This window comes from Salvia splendens, chromosome 1, assembly GCF_004379255.2.
Source record: "Salvia splendens isolate huo1 chromosome 1, SspV2, whole genome shotgun sequence".
Classification (NCBI taxonomy): Eukaryota; Viridiplantae; Streptophyta; class Magnoliopsida; order Lamiales; family Lamiaceae; genus Salvia; species Salvia splendens.
The window spans coordinates 44,320,120-44,332,177 of NC_056032.1; the positions used below are offsets into that span (position 1 = coordinate 44,320,120).

Genomic DNA, 12,058 nt, shown 5'->3' on the forward strand with positions numbered 1-12,058 from the left:
TCGGAGACAGCACTGGGCGCTTGTGCTTGCTCAACTTCTGCAGAGGCGTCCGGGCAGCCTTCAGTGACGAATTTCTCCGGAGGCCAACCACGGAGGATTGTCAGTTCCTCCTCAACCTGCACGAACAAGTGCACGGATTCCCCGGGATGCTTGGCAGTGTCGATTGCATGCACTGGCAATGGAAGAATTGCCCGGTGGCTTGGAGGGGTTCCTACACGAGCGGCCACAAAGGCACCCACCCAACCGTTGTACTCGAGGCCGTTGCCGACTACCGACTTTGGATCTGGCACGCGTACTTCGGGGTCCCTGGCTCGAACAACGACGTAAACGTGCTCCAACAGTCCGACCTCTTTACCGAAGTTTTGGATGGTAAAGCGCCGGCCATCAACTTCGTCGCCAACAACCGGCGGTATAAAATGGGGTACTATCTCGCCGACGGCATCTACCCGAAGTGGCCGACCTTCGTGAAGACGTGCGGCAGGCCAGCGAACCCAAAGCAGGCTCTTTTTGCGCAGAAGCAGGAGGCTGCGCGCAAGGATGTGGAGAGGGCGTTCGGGGTTCTCCAAGCGCGCTTCAACATCATCAAAGCCCCGGCTCGTTCGTGGTTCATGGAGAGCATGGTCGACATCATGTATACGTGCATAATCTTGCACAACATGATTGTCCGAGACGAAGGACCCGATGCCGGAAATTGGTTCGACCCCAAATCCCCCGGAAGCTCAACCGCAAGTAGTCCGCCGCGAAGTGAAGCGCATCCATCTATACAAGAACGGTTGGCTATTCGGGCAAGGACACGCGACTCTAGCGCCCACACCCAACTCCAAGAGGATCTAATTGAGCACATTTGGGAAAACTTTGGCGGAGAAGATTAAATTATGTCATTTTTATTTTTTTAGAATTTTAATTATGTCTTCGTTTTTTTAATGTTAAGTTGTAATATTGTTTTAATTTTAATAAAGTGTGTTTGTTTAAATTGAATTGGGTTTTAAAAAAAATTATAAATTAAATTGAATGAATAGTAATTAAGAGACGGTATAGAGACGGTTAAGAGACGGAGCGTTGCAGGTTCCGTCTCTTAGTTAAGAGATGGAGGAAAAAAGGACAGTGGGGCCCTCAAATAGTGCTCAAATAGTAGTTAGGAGACGGTTTAAGAGACGGTATAGAGACAGCGTTGTGGATGACCTTATATTTCTCATCCATAGGAGAATTCAATGAATCTTGTCATGATTATAAATTTCCAGTACTAACTAAAAGAGCATAATTCCATCTGAATCGCAACACCATAATATTCTGTATGAAAAAAAAAGTTATTTGTTTTAGAAAAAATAAAACTGAAAAATTATTTAGTAAATGCACACGTTTTTTTAATTTACTACTAATTTTTATTAATCTTAGTCTAAACCCGGTCACCGAAAGTGAAACTTATTTTATGGGCAACCAAAAAGTAAAAAAAAAAGTTTCATTGGCTCGAATAATATAGTCACGTGATTATCATATTTTAATTCCTTTATCCATGAAGCAAAGTGCCAAAAAGATAAAGGTCTGATAAAATTTAGGGTGCCCAAATTCATTGAATTACTTTTTGCACCTATTAAAGTTATGTAGAAGTACATAGAAAGTGAGACCTGTCTAATAAGTACTCCCTCCGTCCCCTAATAGAAGTCGCTTTTTGATCGGACACGAATTTTAAGAAATATAGAGAAAAATTGGTTGAAAAAAGTTAGTGAAATATGGGACCCACATTTTTATATTGGTTTTATAATAAAATGTGAGTGAAGTGAGTTAGTGGAATGTTGGGGTTACTACCATTTATGGTAAAAATGAAGAGTGACTCTTAATCGGGGATGACCCAAAATGGAAATTAGCTACTCTTATTCGGGGACGGAAGGAGTACTATGTAATTAACCGTGACATTGCACCAATAATAAATAGGCTAGCCATAATTCTCAACATAAGAAAATTAAGTTTTGGAAAATCGTGAAGCTTTGTGTGGTCGGTCCTGCAATTTTATAAATTATTCGATAAATTGGGAAAATTATAGTATTAGTATTCATATAATTGTTGGAAAATCATGTGTAAACGTTATTGTCAATGAACTAAACAATGTCGCCTATTTATTCATAAAATACCGTTGTTTAGTTTAAATAAAAATGATATATTACACGCGATCTATCGTATTTGTCTGATGTTGGATTTTTATGAGTGATTTCAAATATCATGTTTTTTTACAACGGATTGTTAAAAGGTAAGTGACTATTTAGATTTTGACCAAATCTCATGCTTTTAAATAATTTAGACAATATTAAGAGAATATTTTATGGAGTTGTTGGATTTGCAAATTATATCTAGAGATTAAATATGTATTATATTTGGTTCATGAGATTTAGTCTCACAAATTTTCAAAAATAATTAATCATGTGATAATTAGTCATAGTTACTCCCTTCAACTAAAATAATCTCACAACTCAATTTTAGATGGATTATTATATGATAGTTATACTAATTATAATTGAACGACACTTATAGTTACTAATTAGGATTAGAGTTGGGATCATATATTTAATGATGTCATAATACTAATGGGTAACGTGCATGCCTTCGATATTCGAAATGGGTGTTGTAATTCAAACAAGATGCGCTACAGATAACCACCATTTTATTAACAATTGTTAGGAATTAGTGCCTAATAATTTAATTATCGAACTAAGTATATCGTAAAATAATAAGCTGAAAACTAGTACTCCATTAATTATTATGTTCGAAATTGGAACATGCATCTTTACTCCATTAATTATTATGTTTGTGTTTGTAGGAAAAAACCTGGTTAGCTGAAGAAAATAATTTTACAAATTTTCTGGAATAAATTATCACTGTTTCCTCTTGCAAGCTCACGTGACTTTATTGAATTGGTTCAGATTCATAATAATCATTTTATGAATTAAATAATCAAACAAAATGGTTATAAAACAAATCAAACTTTATAACATCAAACTAAAGCATCATATATTGAAATTGAAGAAAGCTAGGCATATCCTTTTTCTTATTCATATTTTAATTTTAAATTTTCTTTTTATTTTTTTAGTTTAAACGTATCCTTTTTAAAATCTGTAAATTAATTTGATAAATGTGAAGCAAATTTGTTTCCCACAAAGGGTCTATAAATGTCACGGGTGAGATAATGCCTAGTAGTTTAAACAACTAAATAATATAGTCCTTAATTTAATTTCAATAATTAAATAGACCAAAGTAGTGAACTAAATCGTTCTCAAAGTGAAATTCTATAGTTATGCATGTAAAATTAGTTATATATTTCAATGTATAAATATGGAGTATGTATTTTGTCGTTTGTTTTTTTTTTGTTATTTTAATGACAAATGATGATAGTAATTATTGTTTCCTATTACATTTACGAGCTTTTGATTTTGAGACAAATATAAGTAATAACCTATCATAAGCATTTGCCACTCCTATAAAACATGTGAAAACTCGTGGCCTGGGTTATGGATTAATTAGAAAGTCATATCTTTAATTATGTATTTAATTAAGTTATAAATTTAATGGGAGTTACGTATACACTCATATTGGATTGACAAATTGTGTGGGCTAATTAGATAAGGCCAGTTTTGCCTACGAGTTTGAATCCAATTTCAGCCCATTTACATCCAAATGAGACAAAAAAGCCCTATATTTCAATTGAGAGACCAATTAATTATCCATTATCATTTTTCATACGTAACGCTAGTTCCAATGTTGAATTACAAAACATATCTTGAGTTTAAATGAATGTGAATAAAGTATTACTCCATCTAGTCAATAGTTTGAACATATATATGGGAAGTTTACATGAGTAGGTGTACTATTATGTGGCCCAATAAATTTACAATTATATTGTGATGATATAGAAAAAAGAATTAATTTATTCTGTTTTATAGTTTAATAGTACTATATGGGTATCTTAAAATGGTTACTTTTATCATTTCAAAATATTCACAAAAATTAGTCACTTTCATATAAACACAAAAAGAGAGACTTGATCTTATTTTTGAACCTTGATTAACACAATTTTAAATGTTATTCTTAGTTATACGTCAAGCCATTAGCCATTTTTAAGTTCGTAGCACATCTCTAGACCTATATTTGAGTGAGGTAATGGAGTAGTTGTAATTATCTACTGCTCCCTATCTCTTATTATAAACGAGGCGTATTCATTTATGAACCGTCTTATTACAAGTGATATATATTTTTTATAGTAAAAAAACAACACTATATCTTTCTCATGCTTTATTCATTTTTCTACCTTTTCTCTATACTTTTTTTGCACTTCTATTTTATTCTCTTTTCATTTAACCACAAAGGGCATCCACTACGCGGCGCGCCACCGTCCCGCGTTCCGTCGCGGACGGACGGAATGATCGCGCGACGCATTGCGACATGCCGTCCCGTGGCCCGTGCCTGCGAGACACGGGACGGGCTGTCATGCCACGCGCCGTGGCGACGTGGCGCGCCCCTGCGCCATGCGTGACGCCCACTCGCCGACCCGCGAGTGGGCGTCATCACGCTGACGCAATAAATCAATTTTTTTTAAAAAAAAATCAAATTTAAAAAAATACTTTTTATTTATAAAAATTGTTTTTATAATTAAAACAATTTTTATAAATAAATAAATATAAGAAATTCGTAATAGCCCACATATATTTGATGGGCTTGCAAATTTATGAAACTCATTCTTGGTTGCTTCTCTTTTATAGAGACAACCTTGAATGTTTTATGTTCCACTTTCGATGTGGGACAATGTCATTATTGGTTTATTCTCTTTTATAGAGACAACCTTGAATGTTTTATGTTTCACTTTCGATGTGGGATAAAATCATTCTTGGTTGTTCTTCTTTTATAGAGACATCCTTGAATGTTTTATGTTTCACTTTCGATGTGGGACAAAATCATTCTTTGTTGTTTCTCTTTTATAGAGACATCCAAGAATGATTTTGTCCCACATCGAAAGTGAAACATAAAACATTCAAGGATGTCCACATAAAATTGTATTTTAAATTATGTCATTTTTATTTTTTTAAGATTTTAATTATATTTTTTTTAAAATTTTAAGTTGTATTTTTATTTTATGCTGTAATGTTATTTTAATTTTAATGAAGTGTGTTTGTTTTAATTGAATTGTGTTGGAAAAAAATATAAAATGAAATTAAATGAATAGTAATTTAAGGGACGGAATAAGGGACGGTTAAGGGATGGAGCGTTGCAGGTTACGTCCTTTAGTTAAGGGATGGAGGAATAAAGTACAGTGGGGCCATCAAATAGTAATTTAAGGGACGGTGGGTGGCCAGCGTAGTGGAGGCTCTAAATGCTACTCACATATAATAGGATTAATTATTTGTAAGCTATTATATTCAACGTTATTTTATCTGTACATGTTTAATGATCAAATAATTAATGATGGGTGACCACCACATTGAGTTGAATCTATCCATATAACAGAGAATTATGTATTGTCACACATTAACTTTACTGAAATAGTACGTCTCTGCAATGGAAATTTATTTATGACCTCGATAAAAACATATTGAAAAAAACTTTATCATCGTAGCAATTTATAAAATCAAAGTTCAAACAATTCATAATATATATATTTAAAAAAAATGCGTTTCACACAAATGTTCTTTATGACAAAAAATGCTTAGAGCTAAATTTGAAGAACAGTAAAATAGTAGTAATGCATTTTACAATAAAAACAACAAAAAAAATAACAGATTTTATGTCCAAAATCACTATAAAAGAAAAATTGGCATATTTACAAATGTAAATTAAAGTATTAAATTCGATATATGTAACCATAACAATGTTAGAACTCGAAAATAATTTTATTAAAATATAGAAAAGTAGAAATACCGTTTGTGTACATGGTGGTTCGACAATTATGTCACTCGTCGTGTATCGCAACTATTAATGAGGGTGGCAACAAATTTAAATAAATGCAAGAAAAATCTATCTAATTTGACCAATTATATCGTGTCACTTTCATTTGCTTGTTTCGAGAATTTGGTAGAATTTGCATATTCTATTTATAAAATTGAGTAGTATTGGACGCATAAAATTAATTCTTGATAATTTAAATAGGAAAGATATCCATTGCATGATTGAACTGTTTCAATCGTGGTTTGAGTCATTCGCATTTCTTTGTCCCATTTAAATTTTTTGGAAATTTTAAAAATGTAATATCTGTATTCATCGTACAAACTTAAGTTTAGACAATACGTACGAAAAAACAAAAAATACTTTATTTTAGTTGAGTAATTTTACAGAAATACTAATTGGTGCTGAAAATTAGACTAGTTTCCTATTTACAGATATTTTTAGATAATTATTGTTTGTATTGTTCTTGCATTGATATATTCTACTGCTTTACATACACACTAAAAAAATCAACGCATTGTACGAATAGAGGAATTAATCCAACTGCGTTTAGACGTAAGATAGGTCGCTTTAACTATGAAGTATGAATTTTGGTCAAATTTTGGTATTTTCTGTGAACTTTAAAATTGATCTAAAATATCACAAACTTTACATTTTATTTGTTATTTCTCATGGCAGCCCAAATAAGATATCTCCGGCAAAAATCTTATTATACGTGGGCAACCGTGAAATGTTTATAATATTTTAGATTACTTTTTAGGTACGTTACAAGTAGGATAAAGAGCTATGTAGAAAACCACGTTGATTTAGTAGTCTCGAGTAGGATAAAAAATGCACGGAAGTTGGTTGGATATGGTGATTGACCTGCCATTGGAAATAACAAACAAAATGTAGAGTTTGTGATATTTTAGACCAATTTTAGAGTTCATGGGAAATACTAAAATTTGACAAAAGTTCATAGTTTTATAAACCAATATCCCCTTTATCTAACGCAATACTATCATTGATTATAAGCACTAGTACTCTTTTTTTTCGATATTGGCATCATTAGTAAGAATCGATCTAAATGTATAAAAATAAAAGAAATAGTATTAATATGGACTAAATGAAAATGATACTTTATTATTTATTCACTTATAGTCATAGTTTTAGAAACCAATATCCCCTTTATCTAACGCAATGCTATCATTGAATATAAGCACTAGTACTCTTTTTTTTTTCTATATTGGCATCATTAGTAAGAATCGATCTAAATGTATAAAAATAAAAGAAATAGTATTAATATGGACTAAATGAAAATGATACTTTATTATTTATTCACTGATAGTCATAATAATTTTAAAAAAGATATTTTTTTGGTAAATACTCTACAAAATGCTCCAACCAGTAAGATGTAGATATATAATAGTCCATAATAATGTAGTTTTAAGTGAGACATTATAACCAAAAATGGGTACCACATTCCTATCACAACAAGATCTACATGACAAAACCAAAAGAGAGATCTAATCAAGCCAACAACATATGAAATGTAGAGCTTATAGAGAATCATTTTCAGTTATTTGATCTTGAAAATTTACAATAGTGCAATCCCAAAATTTCATTTTTGAGTCTAGATAATTTCACTTTAAAGGCAATTATTTTATTAATTTTATCATATTTTTTGTATATTAACTCACTCCTAATAAGGATGTTTTCAAATGAAAATATATAAATATTGTGAGAATTGAGAAACATTTTTTACCTTCTATATGATTTTTTAAAAATACTCCGTATCTCTTTATTTGATGAATATATATAGTTTTACATTGAATTCAAATTCCACTATAACGATTTTTTTTTATTTTTCAGTAGAAGTTAATTTCACTACGTTGAATACACTGTTCTCAATCCTGATCACTCAAAAATGTGATACCACTATTACAGTTTTCACATCAAAATCGATTTCTTATTTGACCTAAATGTCGGTTGCTGCATTTATCTATTAGTCATAGCTTACATATTAATATGTCATATATTGACATGACATATTCACTATCGTAATGCATGTCGATGATAAAGATTACCTAATTTATTCCCCTTCCCATTTATGAATGTGCAAAAGTCAATTGAGATCTATGCTAGTTTTTTACTTCCCATTAAATTAAATACAGGTTGTGAAATCAATGCATACCTATAGTCCTTTTCTATCTATAAATAACTCATCAAAATTGCTCCCATGCAATGCACCATCACTTCTCATTCTCCAAAACAACGTACAAAATCAAATCAAACCACATATCCTTCTATTCGCGAACGAAGAGAGTATAATAAAAATCCGCAAACCGGTATCATGGGTGCACAAAAACCTCATGCAATCTGCATCCCGTTTCCCGCCCAAGGCCACATAAACCCGATGCTCAAGCTAGCCAAGCTCCTCCACGACGAAGGCGACTTCCACGTCACCTTCGTCAACACCGAGTACAACCACCGCCGCCTCCTCAAGGCCCGCGGAGCCAACGCCCTCGACGGCCTCCCCACCTTCCGCTTCGAGACGATCCCCGACGGCCTCCCGCCTTCGGAGACTGTGGACGCCACCCAGGACATACCGTCCCTGTGCGATTCCACCACCACCACGTGCCTAGCCCCCTTTAAGAAGCTCATCGCACGGCTCAATGAGGCGGGGGACGCGCCCCCTGTCTCGTGCATTGTCTCGGACGGTGTCATGAGCTTCACCCTCGACGCCGCGGCCGAGCTAGGCCTCCCTGAGGTTTTGTTTTGGACTACCAGCGCGTGTGGATTTTACGCTTACACGCAGTTTGAAAAGATTAAAATAATGGGCTATGCTCCACTTAAAGGTACATGGATGCTTTATTATTCAAATATAACCTATAGTCTATATATGTAAAGTTTTTTGGCCAGCTATACATAAGAGTTCGTGTTTGGATTCTAAATCGATCGAAATAATTAAAGAGAGGGACCTAACATTATTACTATGCTATTTATTATCGTGTCGGTTGAAAAAATGTATAGACAATCTAATCGAGTGTATATTGAAGAAATTGAGTCAAGATTTTGATTGATAGACTTAGCTTCTTCCACTATCAATTAATCAGTTATTATTCGTTTAATTACAACTAATATTCATGTTTCTACATCTTAATTATTCCTCCATTATTTGTTCTAAGTTTCTATTTTTAATTTTGCTACTTTATTCTTATTGAACTAGACGTACTTTGTATGCTTGAATTTGAATATTTTTCATTCTTAAGAAATTACTATGTTAAATTTTTTAAATCTTATCTCACGTGGACTTGGTGATCATCCTAACTTGTCTATATAAGTATGAATAACTCTCCTCCTTATAAGCCTTTTAAGGGGTGAGTGACTCATTTATAATATACTAGTATAAATTATGACACATTTAATTTGCAGACACGACCGACTTAACCAACGGATATCTAGACACGGTGGTGGACGGAATCCCCGCCATGAAAGGCATACGCTTGAGAGACATCCGAGTTTCATCCGCACTACGGATCCAGACGACTTCATGCTCCGATTCATCTCGCAAGAGACCACACGCGCCAAACGCGCCTCCGCAATCATACTCAACACATTCGATGCTCTCGAGCAAGACGTGCTCGAAGCGCTCTCTGCATTCCTCCCTCCCACATACGCGGTCGGACCGCTCCACTTACTCGAAACCGGTCTAACCGACCGGTTGGACCGACTTGGTTCAAACTTATGGAAGGAAGAACCGGAGTGTCTTAACTGGCTCGATTCTCAAGAACCCGGTTCGGTTGTTTATGTTAACTTTGGGAGCATAACCGTGATGACACCCGGTCAACTCACCGAGTTCGCATGGGGACTGGCCAACAGCGGCCAGTGCTTTTTGTGGGTCATCCGCCCCGACCTCGTCTCCGGGGACAATGCGGTTCTGGAGCCGGAATTTCTGGAGGAGACGAGGGGGAGGGGGCGGATGGCGAGCTGGTGCCCCCAGGAGAGGGTGCTGAGGCACCCTGCAGTTGGGGGGTTTCTGACGCACAGTGGGTGGAATTCGACTCTGGAAAGCGTGTCGAACGGGGTCCCGATGATTTGCTGGCCATTTTTCGCGGAGCAGCAGACGAATTGCCGGTACTGCTGCAACCAATGGGGGGTGGGGAAGGAGATTGGTGGTGATGTGAAGAGGGATGAGGTGGAGAAGCAGGTGAGGAGTTTGATGGTGGGGGAGGAAGGGGAGGGGATGAGGAGGAGGGCGGCGGAATGGAAGAAGCTTGCGGCGGAGGCGGCGAAAGGGGCGTCGCGACGGAATCTGCGTAGGGTTATTGATGAAGTGTTGTTGGGGAAAGTTTGAGGTTTTGTTTAGGTTGATGGAATTTGATGTTTTTGTTTGTATTTCAATTAATAATTTTATTTTTGGACTCTAGACCTCTATGTCACCTAAAATTACGTTTAGTATTTATTTCATTAATTCGGTATTAAATTACTACTCCATTTTTATATATGGATTTCACATTTTATTAATTTATTTCCAGCCCAAGTGAGTGACTTCTTTGTTTGAAGAATACGGTTATGAGTTGTTGATCTCCTCCACTTGGAGCTTTATTAAGCTAGTCTTTTCACAACCACTATCGGCTTTATCGGCCAATGTGGACTTATTAAAACAATTACCCTTTCTGATTAAACCAAACTAGAAGAGCGGGGAGAAGAGATTCATATTCATGGATATATTATATAATGACAATATACTACTAATATACACCCTTACATTTAAGAGTGATGCTAAATGGTCATATTATGGCCAGCCATAAAATTAAAGTAATAATAAAATTTTGATGTATTTAATGCTGATTCAATGTAATCAATTCACCTAAAAAGCATCTAATATTTTCGGTCCATTGTACCCTTTATTATTAAATCTATTTTTACTTAATATACTCCATAAAATAACTGAAGATATTTATAAAAGATGTGGAAATTGGAAAGCGTGGTTTCTTAAAGTTGTAAATTTTTTTTGTACTTTGTAATTTGTTTATAATTTTATTTATATTACACATATTATAGTTAAATGCAGTGATGACTTAAAAACTATGATAGCATATTATAACTATATGATATTATTACTATTGAATCGGGAAATAATTTGATAATAATTATTACGATGTAGAGGTATACATGTATCCTAAATTCCTAATATGTATTGATAATTTAAAATTACATAAGATATCATCATTTAGATATTGAATTGCTTTTTATTACTCTTTATGTCTCAGAATATGTAATCTTTCATTTTTAATCTGTCCTAACTAGATTAAAATTATACAATGAAATACCTATTTTTACTATTATTCAAGTAAACTTGAGTACTATAACCTTGTAATAGACGAGTAAATTTATAAATTACAGTGACATTTTGATTTATATGGCCTTTTCATTTCTTTTATTTCTATTTCTATTTTTACGTATTGTTATTTAAATTATTTAATATGTACGATTATTTTAAATTAATGTATCAATATATTTTGTGATATTTGATTCATGTTGTTAATAATAATTTGTGTTTAGTTTTACTTATTTAAAATTACTTACATTATATAACTAATTCAATTGTACTACATTTTATTGCTTGTACTAAATTTTTTTGTAGAAATAAAATATAGATCTAATACAGTGTCAGTAATCAATACTTGTCTTCTAGTTAAGAAGGAATAATATTTTAGTATTAAATTATATAAAATATATATTATTTGTAAGTGAAATATAAAATTGACAGTAAAATTTACACCATCAATTATTGGATTATATTTGATAACAAGTATAGGTAAAATCAATGACAATTCATAAATCTAAGTTGAGAAATAATATGTTACATACCTTATGTGAGCACCTTATATATATGAGCACTATCATCCTTTGTTACACATTTATCATCATTGATTTTATATATATAATTTATTTTGATTTTAACTATTAAAAAAATAATCAAAAGTAAATAAAAATTGAATCTAAATGTAAAACTAAATTAATAAATAAAAATATATTGTACTAATCTTAAAACTAAAATAGAAAAAACACCTCTTCTTAATCTAACAACGACTTCCATCTCTTATCCAAGAAAATCATCTAACACACATTATCGTATTATTATAAA

The 12,058-nt window shown here is 33.5% G+C and overlaps 1 pseudogene; it reads left to right on the plus strand.

The window, feature by feature from the left end:
* The first annotated feature begins 8,178 nt into the window (after positions 1 to 8,178).
* LOC121801424 lies at positions 8,179 to 10,261 on the plus strand (annotated as a pseudogene).
* Positions 10,262 to 12,058: the final 1,797 nt, after the last annotated feature.